At 37.3% G+C, this 20,390-nt stretch overlaps 1 long non-coding RNA gene across 6 annotated transcripts in view; it reads left to right on the plus strand.

Annotated features, from left to right (window-relative positions):
* LOC137496660 (uncharacterized) overlaps nt 1-20,390 on the plus strand; it is a 148,989-nt gene that overhangs the window by 34,765 nt on the left and 93,834 nt on the right. For 2 of the 6 annotated variants that reach the window (XR_012387321.1, XR_012387324.1), the window contains exons 7-8: nt 10,626-10,670; nt 14,404-15,354. This is a non-coding gene — a long non-coding RNA (uncharacterized lncRNA). Of the gene's footprint in view, nt 1-10,625; nt 10,671-14,403; nt 15,355-20,390 lie in introns of those variants that run through there. The other 4 variants (XR_012387323.1, XR_012387325.1, XR_012387322.1 and 1 more) reach the window with 3 other exon arrangements.

Raw genomic sequence — 20,390 nt, forward strand, 5'->3', positions numbered from 1 at the left:
ACTTCCAGCCGCAACCCATCTCTGAGAAACATCCACATACACGTTCACACATACACTCATACACTATACAGACAATTTAGCCTACCCAATTCACCTGTACCGCATGTCTTTGGACTGTGGGGGAAGCCGGAGCACCCGGAGGAAACCCATTCAAACGCAGGGAGAACATGCAAACTCCACACAGAAACGCCAACTGAGCTGAGACTCGAACCAGCAACCTTCTCTCTGTGAAGCGGCAGCACTACCTACTGCTCCACTGCTTCGCCTTGGACTGAATTTAAGCAAACAAATTAAGTTGAACATTACTGAATTTAATTAGTATGTTTAAATTCACTCTATATAAATTGTTTGCAAACACTTACCTTAAAAATTGAGTAAAAATCCAATGAATTATTTTTTACAGTGTGTGTCAGAGTAAACCTTTAAACATTTTCTGATCAAATCTGATGTCATACAGTATTTAAGGTGCAGTAGGTGATCTGCCAAAATGCTAACCGCTTAGCATGTTATATTTGGATGGCGGGGAGAGACTGTTTTTCAAAGCCACGCCTCCTGAAATCGTGAATGTGCGCATTGAGACATGACAGCAGACAACCCACTAGTTGGTGTGCAAGCCAAACTGACATGCTATTGCAGAGTGAATATTAGAGTTGCATGGTAAACAATACAGGGAGAGACTAGGCGGGATAGCGCTATTTACTTGTGTCTTGTTGTAGAACTAATTAAAATCTACATTATCGATGCTGTAAAGCGTCCTTTATGAAACTGAAAATAGTCTTATCAATCAACAACATCTGATTACATCAATTAACAACAACATCTGAAGCTTAAACAGTTTTAAAACAGAACATTACCTGTCTAAGAGAAATTCTTCAGCCATTTTGTTATCCTTTCTTCAGCGTGCAAAGGTAACTCCAATATTGATTCAGGTTTTAAAAAGTTTTGATTTAGCAGGTTTTTACAGATTGCGCACGTGTTCTCTCTCCCTCGCTTGTGAATGCGCAGCACAAAGTCTGCGGAGCTGCGTACAAAAGGCTGCGCAGTTGTTCAAATCTGCATTTGCTGACAGACAGTTTGAGCTACTTATCGGAATTATGAGAGATATCGGCCCGACTCTTATTAATTGGATGAACATTTTTTAGTTTTATGTCTTACCCAAAATATGAAAATACATATAAACACATTTAGATTATTTACTGTAATCATTACTATTGTAACTATTGTGACTATGAAGACTGTGAAGAGACCAGCACAACAAAAAATGTTTCTGAAGACAATCACCTACACCTTTAAAGTAGGCCTATTATAACCTAAAATATTGTATTTCTAAACAATTTCATTATAAATTGAGTTATGAATTGCAGTATCGCAATACTACTTGGTATCATGATACTTCATTTGGTAGAGTATCGTAAGAGTAATTAATGGTATTGCGACAAGCCTTGTCTGTATAAAGTAGCAACTCAAAGGAAAAAAACACGTTATTTAGAAGTCAAAGTTAAGACAAAGTATACCAAACAGTGCAAATAACCTTGACAAACATTTAAAGTGCACTTCAAAAAAAAAAAAAAAAAGCTTTAGAAAAAGTCTCTCTCCGTCAGACTGTTTTGCCATATATATAATGGCGTCGCGCAAACAGTCTAACCTCTGAAATTAAGGTGACTGTCTGGCAGATTTTCACTGATGTTTATAATATTCCTTATGCGCAGTGAAGCTCGTGTCTCTGGAATTGACTTCTCAAAAACAGATTAGTTTGGGTCGACTGCCTCGGAAAATTGCTGACCTTTCCCACCTTGTAGCAACTAACACAGTTCTGTCAGTGCAACATCTGAAGTGGCCAATAAAGTTTAATCGTCCAAACATTCATTCTTCCATTAACAAAGTGCAGAGCTGCCTCTAATGGAGTGAGGGTCATCACTGTCTGCGGGAGCTTTCTTTAATACAATAACACACACACACACACATGTTGGTTTTAGTGGTTGATGAGGACTCTCTATATAGGCGTAATGCAATTTATAATGTAAAAACAGCTTATTATATATATTATTATATTATTATATAACATATATTATATGTTATGGATGATGAAAGATGATGAGTTATGTATGAAGCTGATGTTAAATGACACAAGCCATTTTAGTAGTTATAAAAGAAACAATAATAAAGAAGTTTATAGTATATCGATAAATTCAATGCGTTTTAAATGCTTCTTATTAATTCATCTTTTGTGTGGTGTATGGATCAATTTTGCCCCTGTACGTTAAGTAAACCAATCTCAATTAAACTAATTGGATCTGGCTTTTTCTACAGCTAGATATATTTATACCATCTTCACATTTTTTTAACTGATTAAATGTAATAATATTTGATTTTAACAGTTTAATATTGATTCTAAGGATCTGACAACATAAACTAACCAGTCACTTTATTAAGTACAACTGTCAAACTGCTCATTAGCACAAATTTCTTACTAGCCAATCAAATGGCAGCAACTCAATGCATTTAGCCATGTAGACATGGTCAAGACGATCTGCTGCAGTTCAAACTAAGCATCAGAATGGGGAAGGAAGATGATTTAAGTGACTTTGAACGTGGTATACTGGGATTTTCCTGTGCAATCTTCCTTAGGGTTTACAGAGAATTGTCTGAAAAAGAGAAAATATCCAGTGAGTGACAATTCTGTGGGTGAAAATGCCTTGATGTCAGAGGTCAGAGAAAATGGCCAGACTGGTTCCAGCTGATAGAAAGAAAACAGTAACTCAAATAAGCTCTCCTTACAACCAAGGTCTGCAGAAGAGCATCTTTGAACACACAACATGTCCAACCCTGAGGCAGATGGGATGATTGGAAAACGTTGCCTGGTCTGATGAGTCTTGATTTCTGCTGTGACATTCAGATGGTCGGGTCAGAATTTGTCATCAACATCATGAAAGCATGAATCTATCCTGCCTCGTATCAACTATTCAGGCTGCTGTTGGTGGTGTAATGGTGTGGGGGATATTTTCTTGGCACACTTTGGGCCCATTAGTACCAATTAAGCATTGTGTCAATGCCACAGCCTACCTGAGTATTGTTGCTGACCATGTCCATCCTTCTATGACCACGGTGTACCCATTTCCTGATGGCTACTTCTAGCAGGAAAACCCACAACGGCATAAAGTGCAAATCTTCTCAGACTGGTTTATTAAATATGTCAATGAGTTCACTGTACTCAATTGGCCTCCTCAGTCACCAGATCTCAACCCAATAAAGCACCTTTGGTATTTGGTGAAACAGGAGATTCACATCATGGATGTGCAGCCGACAAATTTGCAGCAACTGCGTGATGCTATCATGTCAATATGGACCAAAATCTCTGAGGAATATTTCAAGTACCTTGTTGAATCAAAAGGTTACAAACATTCATTCATTCAGTTTCTTGTCGGCTTAGTCCCTTTATTAATCCGGGGTCGCCACAGCAGAATGAACCGCGAACTTATCCAGCAAGTTTTTACACAGCGGATGCCCTTCCAGCTGCAACCCATCTTTGGGAAACATCCACACACACACTCATACACTATGGACAATTTAGCCTACCCAATTCACCTGTACCGCATGTCTTTGGACTGTGGGGGAAACCGGAGCACCCAGAGGAAACCCACGCTAAGGCAGGGAGAACATGCAAACTCCACATAGAAACACCAACTGAGCCGAGGTTCAAACCAGCGACCTTCTTACTGTGAGGCGACAGCACTACCTACTGCGCCACTGCCTCGCCCCAGGTTACAAACAGTTAATGATAAACTTTGTAATTCTTTTTTGAGTATACTCTCTGAAGTGTTTTTCACCATTTGATAAATGCAACAATGCAATTGAGACCTAGTGAATGTACCATGCTTGCACGCTTTTGTGCACCAAACCACTTTTTCCTCCATTCTCTTTTCTCTTCATTTTGCCCCTTTTCTCATATAATTACGGCTCTGGCTCGCTGGAAATTCTCGCTCTCCATTTCCCGTTCCATCTTTCATTGCATAATCATAAAGCCATTCACCAGTCCGTCCTGTGGTGTGAAGGAGGTCTGGGTTTTGGCACTGTGATGGAAACAGTGATTATCTCTGCGGGACGCCTTTTACAGCCAGTCAACCAGACCCTGGTGACCCGTGCAGGCCAGCTGAAGTCAATCTCCATTTCAGAACCTGGAAATTACAGATGAAGGAAGAACAGAGTCAAATTTACTGGGCTTGACGTGTCCCCGCTTGCATCTTTATGCGTCTTTTTGAGTGTTTGAGTGAGAGGCAGTTTATAGTTTACAAGCAGCATGAAACCAAATAACTTAATTGGTATTTCCAGCCCAATCTCACGAGGAAATGTAGCTAATTTACATAGTGTCAGAAAAGTGGCTAATTTGTATGATTTTATTCGTATGAAAACTTGCAATTTTTTAAAAGGACAACTTTAAACCCTGTCCCTAAACCTACCCCACATTGGGGTATAAGCAAATCTTACTAAAATTTATTAATGGGATTGTATAAATTAATGCAATTTAATCACTAAATCAAAAAGTTACGAATTGTTGTGAGATTGTAATCGTATTTCATGTCTGTATATTTATTATAGTGAAAATAATTCTAAAAAACTCTTTTTTTTCTTATTGGAAATACGTGCTTGAGCCTAAATTTTTTGCGTAAAATACGTTGCTCGCGGTACGTTTCATTGCATGTTTCAAATGACAAATCCACTAGAGAGCGCTGTTGAGCAAAACACAATTGACCATTGACAAATCCACTAGAGAGCGCTGTTGAGCAAAACACAATTGACCATTGTGTTCACAAGCTCAACAGAAATGACTGATTGGCCGTGAAGGTCATTGGTTCACCATTCTTTACCGCTTTTCACCGAGTGCAAACATAGATACACGGATACAGATAAGGTTTCATCGCGTGTTTCAAATGACAAATCCACTAGACGGCTCTGTCTACATTTTTGTGAATCTGAAATATGTTACTTGGGGAGTTTTGTTATACATTTCAAATACGCATTTTTCTTGTACATGTAGGCAGGGCTTGTTTTACATATTGCCTATTAGGGAAGTGTGGAGTTAGCTAACAATCTGACATTTGAAAGCGTCCGTTTCCTGCAAACATTTGAGCGCAAACTTAAACACTGCTGATTGGCCACTGTGCTCTCGTGTTTAACAGAAATTACTGTGATTGGCCATGAAGGTCATTGGTTCACTATTCTTTACCGCTTTTCACCAAGTGCAAACACAGATACAGGAACATGAGCAGTTTCAAAGCCGCATTGATCAGTAGATCCATCAGCGGATTGCTAGTATGTCAGCTCATAGACAGACTAGCAGATCAACACTACTTTAAAATGACCATTGATGGTTATTTCTGTTGAACATGTAAACAGAATAGGCAATCAGCAGTGTTTAAGAGCATTTACTTTCACAGCCAGTCACAGTCATTTCAGTTGTGCACGTTAACGCAGTGGCCGATCAACTGTGTTTAAGAACATGCTCCACAACGTTCAAATGTTAGCAGAAAATAGACATTTTAGTAACCAATGGTAGCGAACTCGATACTTTTGACAACCCTATTACCTATAGTGAACAACTGACCTAAATTCTTCCCTAAACACAACCAATTGTGTTTTCAAAAGCAAACGCAAGTCCACCGCAGCCACATAGTTTAACTTTGATTTTACGTTGCTTTTATGCCTTTTGTTGAACTGTGCTTTACCAGACTCAAACCCGAGCACTCTGCATCACAAGTACAACAATGTACAAGGTAAGCTACTGAGCAAACTGACCACACTAGAAAACTTATATAGTATTAATTTGGTGTTGTAGAAAAACGAAAATAATCATGTATTGGCCGATTATGTCTCTGTAAAAATCACTAGTGTGAAATGGAACAAAAATAGTTGCCATCATACTGCCCCCTAGTGTTTATTTTAGCAAGAAATTGCAGTCAAATGTATGTTTTTGTGCAGTTTCACAAATAATGTAGACTGAAGCACGTATTTCCAATGAGACGTGTAAAAAATATAGGTAACTTTACAATAAGGTTACAGCGATTAATGTTAAAGTTTTTGCCATCATAAACAATGAACTAAATATTTATTACAGTTTTTCAAATGTTTGTGTTACTTAATAAAAAACTAGTTCAGTAATGGTTTCTTGATTTACTATGCTAACAACCAAGTCTTTGGATTTTAATTAATGTTAATAATTAACATTAATTATGATTAATAAGTTTTAATATAGAATTATTGTTCGTTCTTAATTTATGTAGTTAGTTATCTGGCAACAACAAATAAAGCAAGCCTTATAGTATAATGTTATCAATATAATTTCAATATTAACAAAAAAAAACATAATATTATACGAATAATACAATTATTAATATTATATATTTAATATTATAATAATATAAATAATTTATGGCAACTAGAGGAAATTTGTTTCATTTATTCAATTTCAAATTTATAAAAAAACACAAATAAAAAAATTATCAATTTATTTAATTCAAAAATATTGAAGATATCAAAAAATTACTAAGAATTTAAATGAATCTGAATTTATAAACACGAGCTAATTCAAAATATGAATAAACTGAACTTATCGTTCCTAAATTTTAAGTGCCGAAATATGAAAATAAAACTGAGAAAATTGATAAAATCTTATAAAACGGAAAATATTAAAGTAAAATTTATTTAAAGGTAATTTTCAGGCCAACTTTAAAGCCAATCATCATTTGAGGATGTGGAAATTGAAGATGAACGAAGCTTAGGACGTGCCGTAAATGTACATGCGTTTGCTGGGTTTGCTATGAACGTCCCTGCTGTCCTTTCATCGTTTCTGCTCTGGTTTTGAAGCGTGCGTCTTTCCGAGTTTGTTTGAGTGATGATGAGTGGCAGCTCCTGATGGATGGAGCAGAATAAACACTGGCTGCGCTTCTTACCGTGGGTTTGGAGGTGAGAGAAAGTGGTTTGGATGAGTTTAGCGTTGGCAGGCCTTCAGGGCAGAGCTGTGATCAAAGACTATACCGCGGGTCAGGAGGAAAACAAAGCTCACAGCGCTCGAGCGAACAGGCAGTTTTAGGAGAGAAGACAGACGGAGAAGTTAAAAGGACGGGGTCATAAAGAGGCCGCGAAGAGTATGTGCGGTTTATCGTCAACCGTGATCATCTGTAAACAAAGATAACAAGGATTTAAAGGGTACATATTATGGAAAAATCACTTTTATAAGTGGATTAAGCACAGTTGTGTGGCAACAGTGTTTGAATATAACCAGCTTCTAATAAAAAAAATCCATTATTTCTATTTATAATCACATCAGGGTATCTGCAGGATCTTAAAATGTATTAAATTTCAAAAAACTATTTTTTTTTTGGCCTTAAAAAGTCTTAAATCCACTGAAGTAATGTGTTGTAAATCATTTTAAACGGATCTGAATTTTCCTGTGTTCCTATTCCTATGTGTAAAGTTATATCCAATTGGGCCAACACCAATCCCATCACTAACAATATATTTCAATAAAAGTTTTAAGAAATGTTTATTTATTAACTCTATTTACTTATTAATATGGTTTAATCTTACTTACAATAAAATTAGTTTTTAATGTTTTTTTAAGGTTTTAACTTGGCCATTTAAAAACCCATTTAGCGTTTAGCCTTATGTAATTCTGAAATTTCATTCATTATGCCTAATAATTCATAAAATTATTTAAAAAAAAAGGTCTTAAAAAGTCTTAAATTTGACTTGATGAAACCTGTAGAAACTAGGGATGTAACGGTATTGTAAATACCGTCATACCGCAATATTAATTTTTTTCGATATTACCGTAGTCGCATGACTTGGTAAAACTATAGGTCTTCTGAGAAAATTTGCTCAGGCGAATAAAGCGAACGGGAGGTAGCGAAAACTACAATTCCCATCAGCCCAGGCTTGGCCATAATCCCTTGCAGTCTGTTGTCGCTACAGATCCAGTAATGCGGAAATGGAGTGTGCTGCTAGAAGCGGGGATGAAAAAGAGCTGGGTGTTGTCGCCGCGCGCGTACTGAATAGTGGTGTTGTCGCGCGAGTTCTTATCAGCTGTGTTGTCGCGCGAGTTCTTATCAGCTGTGTTGTCGCGCGAGTTCTTATCAGCTGTGTTGTCGCGCGCGTACTGTAAAGCAGGGACGGAGGGTATGTCGCGTCGCGGGGGCACTTTTGATCATTTTGGAAGGGAACTTTCTATCCAAGACTAAAAAGGGCATGTGCACTGCACAGGTTGAGCCCTGTGTGTGCACGTGCCTGCAAGTTGGGGAATACGACTAATAATCAGTCATGGGGACTGCAGAAACACAGCACACTGTTCAGATTGATGCAGACATGAGACCTCTATCTCACTCATGGTTTGTCCTCTCAAGTGGGGGAAAGACAATGCACAACGTTCCCCACTGCTAACAACCTGGGCCAAGTCATATCTCTCTTGTCCCAGAAACCTCAGTCCCAAATGAGAGGGTTTTTTTCTGTTGCAGGGGACATTGTAAATGCCCAGAGATACCAGCTTTTACCAGATTATATTTATATGATAATTTTCCTTTAAACCCATCTCTATCTAAGTGAGTGAGTGATTAAATGTTGAATGTGATGAGTTTTCAACACTACTAAATTGAAACTTAATTTTTTTACATGGTTTAATATTTTTTTGTTATTAAAATTGAAGTTCCTGTTTCAAAGCTTACAGATAGATGACTAATTTGTATGTCATTGACACTTTTGGCACTTTTTTGGAGTATTTTCATAAGTTTTGTTTTTTCCTGTAAATGATTCAATAAATACCGTACCGTGACATTCATACCAAGGTATTACCGTACCGTGAAATTCTGATACCGTTACATCCCTAGTAGAAACCCTGCACACTTGCTAAAACAATCTGCAGAAACACTTTGATTGACATGCTCCCATTGTACGTGTCATCAGAGGAAGAAAGCTCCGCCCATTAGTGATGATCTCGTAAGCATAGACAGCCCTGAGTGAAAAGCAGTCGTCCGCCATTAGAGATTTCGCACTGTACCTGCTGTAGTCAACTACAAGGAATTATACATATTAAATTTTAGGTTTAATATCTATAAGCAATTGTTTAATATGTATGAGCAATTGTAGTCTTCATAGACTGCCTTCTTCTGAGATGCTTCTTTTCACATTTTCAGTTTTTTTCAGAGATAACTCTGTTCGTGTTTTGAATCTACCACTATGCTGACGCACGGGTGTTTGTAGCTCCGCCCTCTTTTATAAAGAGCACAATCTCATTTAAATTTAGGAGTTTTACATAAAACATTATCTGTGTGGTGTTTTGAGCTAAAACTTCACATACACACTCTAAGGACATCAGAGACTCATTTTACATCTTGTAAACCGAGGCATAATAGGTGCCCTTTAAAGCATGTGAGTTATGTAAATGTGTTAAATAAAGTAAGTTTTGTTGGGCAATATAATTCTGGAAAACATTTCAAAGAAATTATCGATGGTCTGGATTCGTCATTTATAGATATGCCTTTGGCGTAAAATGGTCATTTGTGTTTTAGTTTATGTAAATATAAATAAAAAATTAAGAAACTATAGTATAATTCAGCTTTTATTATGTTTATTAGTTAAATGTTAATATTTGTTTTTTCCTCTATAAATATCTGATAATATTTCTTGAGATTTTCCCAATAGTAAATTTGTGTTTGTTTATACATACAGTTATAGAAAAAAAAATTAAGAAACATAATATTTGTCTGGATTTACAGGATTTTTCTCTGCAACATTAAAATGATAATTTACATTAAAATATTTGTTTACAGAAGATGCAAGAAATGCACTATTTAAAATATTATTTACAGGATAATTGAGTTATTTTATTTAGAAGAGATACTGCTTATTTTCAACTTTTAATATGAAAAACAATGACAATAATTGATTTTGTTTACAAAGGTGTATTTTCACTTTTATAAAATAAAAGTTACTGTTGGTTTTAGGCAATTTGTGTTTTAATTTCAGTTGTTCAACGTTGATGTTCAATAAATAAGATAGTAGATAGTGTGTTTACTTCAATTATTTTAAAATCGAGTAACGCATACTTTATTCAAAATCTCGCATTTTTATTATGTGAGCATGTTTACTTTACAAAACCTGTCAGTGAACTATAATTGCAAAAATAAATAAATGAATAAATAAATAAAATGATCATTCATTAATCATAATCGAGGTAAATTGTTGAATTAATCGAGATTTTGATTTTAGACCAGATCGCCCAGCCCTAATTTTTATCAATTCTTTTGTAAAATAGGTAATGTATTTTAGTGCATTTGAACAAAACATATTTATTAAACAGATATATTTATTAAAATAATATTTTAGTCACAAAAAATCATTGGAAATGAAAGGATAATACATTTAAATCCATGCAAAATATTGCAAAAAACATACAAACTACAACATTTCAACTAAATTTGATACAGTTTTTGTTTCTCTTGATTTTTTGCCTCTTTTTTTAATTTGTATTAATTGTTTTTTTCGCTAACATTTAAATTTGGGTGTACAAAGTTTATTTATTTTTAATTCTTTTGACTTTGACATTGATTTTTGCTGCTTCTGCTTCTCTTTTTAAGTGGGACGACTGAACCTGAAAAATTGGATTTGCCTAAGTTTTCCAGGTCAGTGACATCACAACTTTAAAAGATCTTTATAACCACTGAACCACAGTAATTATGTGACTGAACATTCAAGTTCGTCCTTCTTTGGTCAAGACTTGTATTTTCTATCACAGTGAGGGACAGAATTGTCCTTTTTTTTCCAAGTAAGTGCCTCACAGAGCAACCATCTGCTCTGAAGACCTCGTCATTTCAAGACACAGCAGGTTGTTTGTTAAAGCTACGGTTTGTAAGATGAATTAGGGTATAATGTATTCAAAATGCCTGTGGAGTTACGGAAAAACAAGATATTTGAGGGCAAAGAAGAAAACTGCATACATTGTCGTCCCACACTATGAATTATTATTAATGCTGCATGTATTATTTACCTAATTCAGGACTAGTAGTGTATATTCTTATAGACTATATTATGTTTTGACAGTTTTTATGTGTCAATCAAGTGATTTTTTTATTTCCAAAGTGCTTTATACAAATCTAACTGTGGCAAAGCAGCTTTAAAGGAAAACTTCATAATCAAAAATCCAGTATACGTTTCATCACTGTGAATTATTTTGCTTAGAATAAGGTCTCCTTCAAATAAAAGTTATTGATCAATAATTGTCAGTCTAAATAATTGTAATTGGTTATAAAGAAAAATAAGAAAAGCTCTTTGGAATCGATTTCCTGTCAGTGAAATTAAGCTGGTGCATTACTGGGGCTTGTTGCAAACAAAGATTCAATTAGAGAGTTGTAAGAATGTCTTTTTCTGTTCTGCGCTCTCCTGCTCTACTCCTCTCCTCCTCTGGAGTCTACCTTCTCTGACTCTACTGCAATCAGGCTAACTTCTGGGCCTGCTCTCTTTGTCTCTCCCTCCCCCTGTGTCTCGCCTTTTACCTCTGGTAACTTTAATTTTACATTTATTCTGGGTACGTCACTTCTAAATGAAAACTTTATTATTTTATGCAGCGGCCTTACATTTAAAAGGGAAAGGGCGATCATAAGCAAAAAGACACCAGTGAGGGCATTTCTCTGGTCCGCACATGTTAAAAATACTTATAAATGGCCAGAATATGTTTTATTAGTATCTAATAATGTGTTTAAGGTTAAAGCTAAACTTTGCAAAGAGTTTGACACCTGTGATGTACAGGGTTATGGTTAGGGTCAGGCCATAGACCAGGGGTGGCCAACCCTGTTCCTGGAGAGCCACCTTCCTGCAGATTTCAGTTGCTACCCATATCAAACACACCTGAACCAATTAATTAGGACCTGAACACCATGTGATAATTACAGGCAGGTGTGTTTGATATGGGTTGCAACTGAAATCTGCAGGAAGGTGGCTCTCCAGGAACAGGGTTGGCCACCCCTGCCATAGACAATGTAAGCCTATATAATGTCCTTACTAAGAGAGTGAAACAAACTTGTGTGTGTGTGTGTGTGTGTGTGTGTGTCCTCACTTATTAAAAATGCTTATAAATCTGCCATAAGATGTTTTATTAGTATATAATGATGTACAGGGTTAGGGTTAAGGTTAGCCCAAAGACAATTTAGCCTATGTAATGTCCATACTTGCTAATAGTCCAATTTTCCCGGTAGTCTCCCATATTTTACACCTATCTCCCACCATCCTCCTGTTTTGATATTTATTATGGAAAGCTCCTGTAATTCCACCCCCCTCCCACCCCCACCCCATCTCTTTGGTAAAGTCCCCAACCACTCCTCCCTACTCCCTAACCCATCCACCAATGAGTCCTCATCTCTTTGGTACAGTCTCCAACATCCCTCAATCTCACCATCCAACTTTGGTATAGAATCCAATCTCCAGCACCACCCTAAACCCGGACCCACAACCCTCCCGCAATCAAATCAAAATGACCCAATAGTGAGGACATTTCACTGGTCCTCACTTATTACAAGTGCTTATACATCAGCCAGAATGTGTTGTATTAATGTATAATGATCTGCACTTGTTTCTGTGAGGGTTGGGTGACGCCATACACAATGTAAGTCTATGTCATGTCCTCACTAAGAGAGTGAAACAAACCTGTATGTGTGTGTGTGTGTGTTTCATAAGTGTGTCGAACTCTTTGCAGACAGACGTGAGGGCCAGAGGGAGACTCGCTGTACAGATACAACTCTGACAAAACCATACAATGCCCTCGCACAATCCCCATTGTTCATATTGATATGTAAATACTGTATCCGAGTGTGCTTCTTAGACAAACGTCAGATTTGACTCCAAACGGTGTGTGATTGCGCTTTGCTCTTCTGTGAATGCCATATTGTCTGAGCGTCTCTGTCTCTGTGCAGCCTTGTCATTGGAGCTGGAAGCGTCCGGGTCACGTTCCCGAGCTTCAGCCCAAACCAGCTGTCAGCTGTGGGCTTTGGCTCCAGCTGCCGTGAGCCGTTTTGGGCTGGAGCGGGTGGCTTTTTTTCTGCCGATGGAGCCTGGAAGCTCACAGATGCCTAACTAGAAGCTCACGCTGCATTGTCTTTCTCCCATTTGGGCGACGTCTGCGCTGCATGTTAATTAGCCATGTTTATTTTCATCTCCGAGCAATGTATAATTATGTGTTTTTTTTGCATTGCGCTTGCTATTGTGGACAAGATGACTGTTTGACAGTTATTAGAAATGATTGGCAAGTCAGTTTTAAATAAAAAGTCATGTTTTTTGTTAGCGTGCATGTGGCAGATGGTTTGAACGGCAGACCTGGGACACACTTGAACTCAAGAAAAAAACTTATTTTTTTCTAAATGCAGGTGAAATTTTTCGGATGTTAGAATGTAAATTTTCATCACTCATGGTGAGTTTCATTAAATATGCTTAAAATTGTATTTGATAATGTAAATAAGGAATAAAGGGTAAGTAGCGAAAATAAAATGAATGTAATGCTTTGTAGGATTTTAGAATTTAATAACATAAATAAAACTGTATTTTCTGTTCCTAATTTTTTTTTATTTGAATGTAAAAAAATATATTTATTTTTCTCATATTAATTCATATTAATATTATTAATTAAATAATCACTTTTTTGTTTAATTAGTTATCTTATTTGCCATCATTTGATCATAATGCTATAAAACACAATATAAATAAATGATCAATGTGTTCATATAAAAAATATGTAATTAAATGTAAAACATTTTGACCATTATAAAACTGTAACTGTAATTAAAATAAATTAATTATAAATTATAAATAAAGATATTTTAATATTAATAATAAAATAATAATAATAATGATAATAACAATAATGATAATAATAATAATAAATATAACAATAATATTATTAATAATAATAATAATAATAATAATTAGCACTGTTACCTTACAGCAAGAAGGTCGCTGATTTGAGTCCCGGCTGGTTCAGTTGGCATTTCTGTGTGAAGTTTGCATGTTCTCCCCGTGTTGGTGTGGGTTTCAGTCTAAACCCGTGCTATAGGTGAATTGAATATACTAAATTGGCTGTAGTGTATGTATGTGAATGAGTGTGTATGGGTGTTTCCCAATACTGGGTTGCAGCTGGAAGGGCATTCGCTGTGTAAAACATATGCTGGATAAGTCGGCGGTTCATTTCGCTGTAGCGACCCCTGATAAGTAAAGGGACTAAGGAAAACGAATGAATAAATCACTGATAAACACTGATAAATCTCTTTCTTTGAAGCTTCTAACTCACAAGTTGATTTACAGAAAAGCAGTCCTCAAAGCTGAGCAACAAAACTTATACTGTGCTTTTTTTCTCTCTTTTTTTTATCTCAGTCTTTGCGGCAGGTCTCATCCACAGATACAGAGACAGTCCTGAGACCCCGGCCTGTTTTGTTTACACCTGTTCATGGTTTTAAACACAGCATGACAGGCATCCCGCCAGGAAATTAGCTAAAGATAAACGCCTCAGCAAGCAGGTGAGCTATTTCTCTCCGGACTTCTTGATTAATGAAGCCCAAAACCAACAGCTCAGAAAAAAGGAAAGAAAAAAATACACAAAATAACGTCATTTAAAAGCAGCATTCGTTCAAACGCGGAGGTGAAATATGGTTGGTTTTTCATCAGATGCCTGCTGGGCAAAAAAAAAAAGGTGCAAGGTGGAAAACAGTATATGATTTTCAAATCATTTCAGCAGCTATGAGATTTACACCCTCAAAAAACATCCAGGTGTTTCTTCCACTATGGATACGTTTGGCCATGTAGAAAATAAACTCATGAAACGCTGTTTGCACACTCGTGCTGGTTTAATTTGTGTGGACAGGCATGAATCATGGGAGATTTGTGCCATTTGTGTTCTCTGCAAAAGTTTCATTTCCACCGTATGCTTGGTGATTTATTGTGTGTGATGGAAGTGACACTGGAAATTACATTGTAAAACTTTTGAAAATCAAACGCATGTCTCTTTAAGCATACTATGTAGCATACAGTGGATACATTCAACAGTTTTCGTTAGAGGTGTGAACCTACACTGGTCTCACGGTTCGGTTATGATTATCATGCCATCGATTGGATTCAATTCGATATCTCGGTCATCATGGTGCATTGACGATGCTTTCCATACTCAGTTTTATATTTCACAGAAGCAATTCTTGTATTAAAATGTATAAATATGTTTATATGCTATTTGGAATACAAGTTTGTCCTTTAATACACAAAGCCAGATATATAAACTGTACCTTTAAACAGCATTTACAGCAAATAAACAAATATCCCACTCGCTTTCTGAGCCTTGTCTGGCAAGTTCTTTCTTACACCGCTTTGATTGGTCACACGCTCAACAGAAAAAGCTGTGATTGGCTCTTACGTACTGGCGCTCTTCATAGATGAGTGACACTAATAAACGGCAGCGGCGATCACAGCTGAACCACGATAGATGCGGTGGAGAAAACTCTGCAGACACGCGCTCGTGTCTGTATCCAGAAATATCACTGTAACAGCTGAGAGGAGAGGAAAAGTCATGCCAGCAGGTCAAATGGGCCACAGTGAGAGAGAGAGAGAGATGGAGTACTTTCATTCTCTCAGTCGCAGTAAAATAGGAGCTTCTGCTGTAAGTGTCAGTAAAAGACTGTCCAGCAAACACACAAGCAGTAAAATTGTGCAGTTTCTGCATTTTTAAGCAGTTGGAACTTTGTAAATACTCGCCTCCCTCACCATAGTAAGCTATCGCGACATAGCGCATATGAGATAAATAACGTCAGTACATAATAACCGGCTATGATTATTACTGAACCGGTACCAAATTGTGCAGTACTTCACGGTGCACCGAAGAAACAATTAATTTTGACACCCCTAGTTTTCGCTTCTCGTTTTTTATCCATCCATCATTTATTTGGTCACTCAATCGATCAGTCGGCCAATTGATCTATCTATCAATCCATCTATACCTTAGTTATTTGGTCAGTCAATTGAACAGTCATTTAATTCATTCATCCATCCTTTCTTCCTTTTAATTATGTTCTGAAGAATATAAAAAAAGGTATAGCTAGCATTTGACAAAGGACAGCTTCTAGAATCTCTCCCAGTTCGGTGCTGGATTCGGCTTAAAACTCCTCCAATCATAATAGATGTAGCTGTGGATTGTGGGTCACAACCTGTAATATTTTGATTTGTTAAAGTTGAATTATTACATGCACAGTGTCTAGCATTAATGGTATGTTGCAGCGAGGACGTAAACAAGGATGTAAAAAACTGGAAATGCTGTTTGGCTCCTGTTACGACTTTAAAGTTTATCTCTAGGGGTTAAAGAGGTAACATTGGATGTGAGTCAGTCTGTGGTGAATTGGTGGCAAAAGAGCAAAACGACAACCAAATAATTCAATAATAATTGAATTTATTTACAAAAGGGAAAAGAAGTCAAACAGCAAAAATATTATATACAAGTTAGAGTCTCATTTTATGAATGGGGAAAAGAGAACTAAGTGGCGCCAGATAAAAGAAAGCAATATAACAGAATTCCAAAACTAGCTGAAAAAGAACCCTCTGAACTACCTAATAGAAAATAAACAAATAAAACATCTTCAGCATTTGCGTGCTATATCTAAGACTACTCAAAGAGGCATTGAAAACTTACAGAAATAGCTTCCCCGCTCGCATCCCTTTAAACTTTGAGCTTCTATTCTTATTGGCAGCGAAGGTGATGACTTCACAGGGATATGTGGCGATATGCGCGAACAGCACAGCACAAATTAAGCGTTTTGCGCGTTTGACTCGCTTAACATGTGTTTCGCGCGAATCACTTGAAAAATCTGAACATCAGCGGAGATTCACGCCGCGTTAACGAATCAGGAGCTTGCTCTTGTGGGGAAGTGATTATGACGTATCATCTGTTGTTTGCGTCCCAGGGTGAAATCCTCCTGCCTACACTGACAACAGTTGATCACACTGGGCTCGGCTCAGTCAGAAGCACCGCTGAATGCTTCCATCATCCAGGTTAAGTTTCTTGAGGAGCTTATGAGCTCACAGAGCTGGATGCACCTCTGAAAGGATCTAGTGCACTCAGACACGGCCCCAAACGTATCGATGCTGTTTTTCAGGCTTTATAAAGCACATAAACACAGCTATTTTCTCAATAAAATCCATGTTAGCCATTTAGCAATGAAGCTACAGTCACCGGCCAGACAGAAGCCCTGCCCATCACGCGAATCGGCGTCTATTGTGAAGTGAATTTGACGCGGGAATGAAGCAGATTTTCATGTACGAATGAATCGAGTAAACTCAAATGTTCATGCGTTTATTTACGCACAATTTATCCGCGCGTTCCGCGTCTGGTGTGAGCACAGCATAACAGCTACTCTAACTGACAGTGTCTTTACACAGCACAAAAGCAAGTGCTTGTAGAGGCGTAAGGTTTTTCCTGGTAACGTGGAGTCAATCAGTGAATTGCAGCACATTATGTTAGCTGACCAATCAGAGCCTCTTGAAAACAGGCCTTTCGGAGAAACTAGGAAATATGACAGTGGTTTTCATGTTAGCTGAGTAGCTGTATATAATCAAAGTAGGATACATTAAAAGATAATGTGGTTTTCCACAAATGAAGCATGAGCACACATTGTTTACATCTTATAAACAAAACAAAGCCTTAAAAATACACTCTAGACTATCCCTTAAAAAGTCATGTAGTGTGAACTAGGCTTTCAACTGTAGTCTGAAATGTATTACCAGACTACTAAAAGCAACTAAAATGGATCTTGTTCCCATCCATACCAATTAAATTAGGATACTCAAACAACATTTCAATGCACACAAGCCTCATTGGTGCGAAACTACGAATAAACATTCCAAAGACACCCATAACATTCCTGCATTCAGGCATGAGGGATTATGTGGAGAAAAAACCTTGTGATATTTCAATCCAAATCCAGCCAACCGCAATCATATTTCCTTGTGCTTTAAGAAGCGACGTGCTCCTCTCCAGTGAGTTTTGAGTTAGCCGCTCACATCTGTTTACCATGCGATTACCACCGTTTCTTGTCAGTCTGCGCACACATGTCGAGAGGAAACGGCATCTGTTGGAGTCGCACAGTGATGGTCGGCTGCTAGGAAAGCTTCGGCATGCTTACCTGATCGATACGCCTCTCGCAGATTAATATGCGAGTTGTGATGTGACCCTCCTCACCGTACGGCTGAACTCAGGCTCTTTCTGATCTTTTCCCAGGCTCCTTTGCACACGCACTATAAGCTTTAAATCTACTTGAGAAGGAGAGACTGATTAATTAAGACTGCAAAAGAAGAATTTAAGACTTCTGTTGAAAGTACTTACTTAAAAGTTGTTGTTTTTTCGTATTGATAGCAATAATTAGGCTGTTGTAATTGATGACATTAACTATTTATAATCATTAATCACAGTGAAAGCGTAAGTGTTTGATTTAATTAATGCATGTTCTGCGTTGGGTCAAACTTGGCTCATTAATTTGATGACTGTGAATGTAAATATATTATGCACGCTATTGTTTTTTTGTGCCATATTCAAAAGCACTAGGTATTATTTTGCTCTTACAAAATGTACATACACTCACCGGCCACTTTATTAGGTACACCTGTCTTACTGCTCGTTAACACAAATTTCTAATCAGCCAGCCACATGGCAGCAACTCATTGCATTTAGGCATGCAGACATGGTCAAGACGATCTGCTGCAGTTTAAACCAAGCATCAAAATGGGGAGGAAAGGGGATTTAAGTGACCCCTTTTGCCTTCAGAACTGCCTTAATCCTTTGTGGCATAGATTCATAAGGGTACTGGAAATATTCCTCAGAGATTATGGTCCATATTGACATGATAGCATCAAGCAGTTGCTGCAGATTTGCCGGCTGCACATCCATGATGCGAATCTCCTGTTTCACCACATCCCAAAGGTGCTCTACTGGATTGAGATCTGGTGACTGTGGAGGCCATTTAAGTACAGTATGCTCAATATCATGTTCAGGAAACCATTCAGAGACTTTTGATTCAGACTTTATAACGTGGCACATTATCTTGCTGGAAGTAGGCATCAGAAGATGGGTACACTGGTCATAAAGGAATGGACATGGTCAGCAACAATACTCTTGCTATTGGTATATTGGTACTAATGGGCCCAAAGAGTGTCAATGTCAATCTTATATATACAGTAGCACTAATAAACACAACCAAAGGTTGACCAATGTGCTGCACATTACAAATTACAAAGAAGATAAAATTATAGCTAAAACAAACAATTCTCACTGATAATTATTATAGCTAAAACAAACAATTCTCATTGATACCAAATCAAAGAGGTAAGTTTTTAACCTTGATTTAAAAACAGACAAAGATGATATAGGCCTAATAAAGAGGGGCAGAGCATTCCACAAGGTTGGACCAGCTACTACGAAAGCCCGGTCACCCCTGCATTTCAGCCTCGACTTTGGGATGCATAACAGTCTCTGGTTAGATGAGACCGAAGAGATCGACCAGGCTGATGTTCAGTCAACAGGTCTGACAGATAGAAAGGAGCCAAGCCATTTAGTGATTTAAAAACCAAGAGAATAATTTGTAGTGACACGATTGTGCACAGGCCAGCAGTGCAAAGTGCGTAAGACGGGTGTGATGAGGTCTTATTTTTTGGTACCAGTTAAAAGCCTTGCAGCAGCATTTTTAACTGTAGGCGGGACAGTTGTCTGACTAATCCCAAAATATAGTGAATTACAGTAGTCCAATCGAGTAGTGATGAAAGCATAAATTATTTTTTTTTTTAATTACTAGATAGAATAGCTTTGTTTTTAAGAGTCGAAGCTGAAAAAGCAGGATTTGAACACTGCGTTAATCTTTTTTTTAAATCTCAAGCCATCACCAAACATAACACCCAGATTTTTTACCCAAGGCTTCACTGAAAAACTTTACTTTTTTTTTTTTTTTTTTCAATTAACTGGTGGTGATTTACTGGTGGTGTCCTAGAAGAATTTGACGGGCCGAACACAATTCAAAGACAACCAGGCTTTCACGTTCAACAGACAAGACATAAGAGTCTCCAACCCACTTGAACTTGGTTTTAAGGGCAAGTAAATTTGAGTGTCATCTGCGTAACAGTGGAAAGACAGACCATAGAGTGGAAGCAAGAGTGGAAAGACAGAGTGAAAATATCCCCTACACCATAACATCACCAGCAGCAGCCAGAACCGTTGATATAAGGTAGGATGGATCCATGTTTTCATGTTGTTGACACCAAATTCTGACACTACCATCCAAATGTCACAGCAGAAATTGAGACTCATCAGACCAGGCAACGTTTTTCCAATCTTATAT

Source organism: Danio rerio, chromosome 11, assembly GCF_049306965.1.
Source record: "Danio rerio strain Tuebingen ecotype United States chromosome 11, GRCz12tu, whole genome shotgun sequence".
NCBI lineage: Eukaryota > Metazoa > Chordata > Actinopteri > Cypriniformes > Danionidae > Danio > Danio rerio.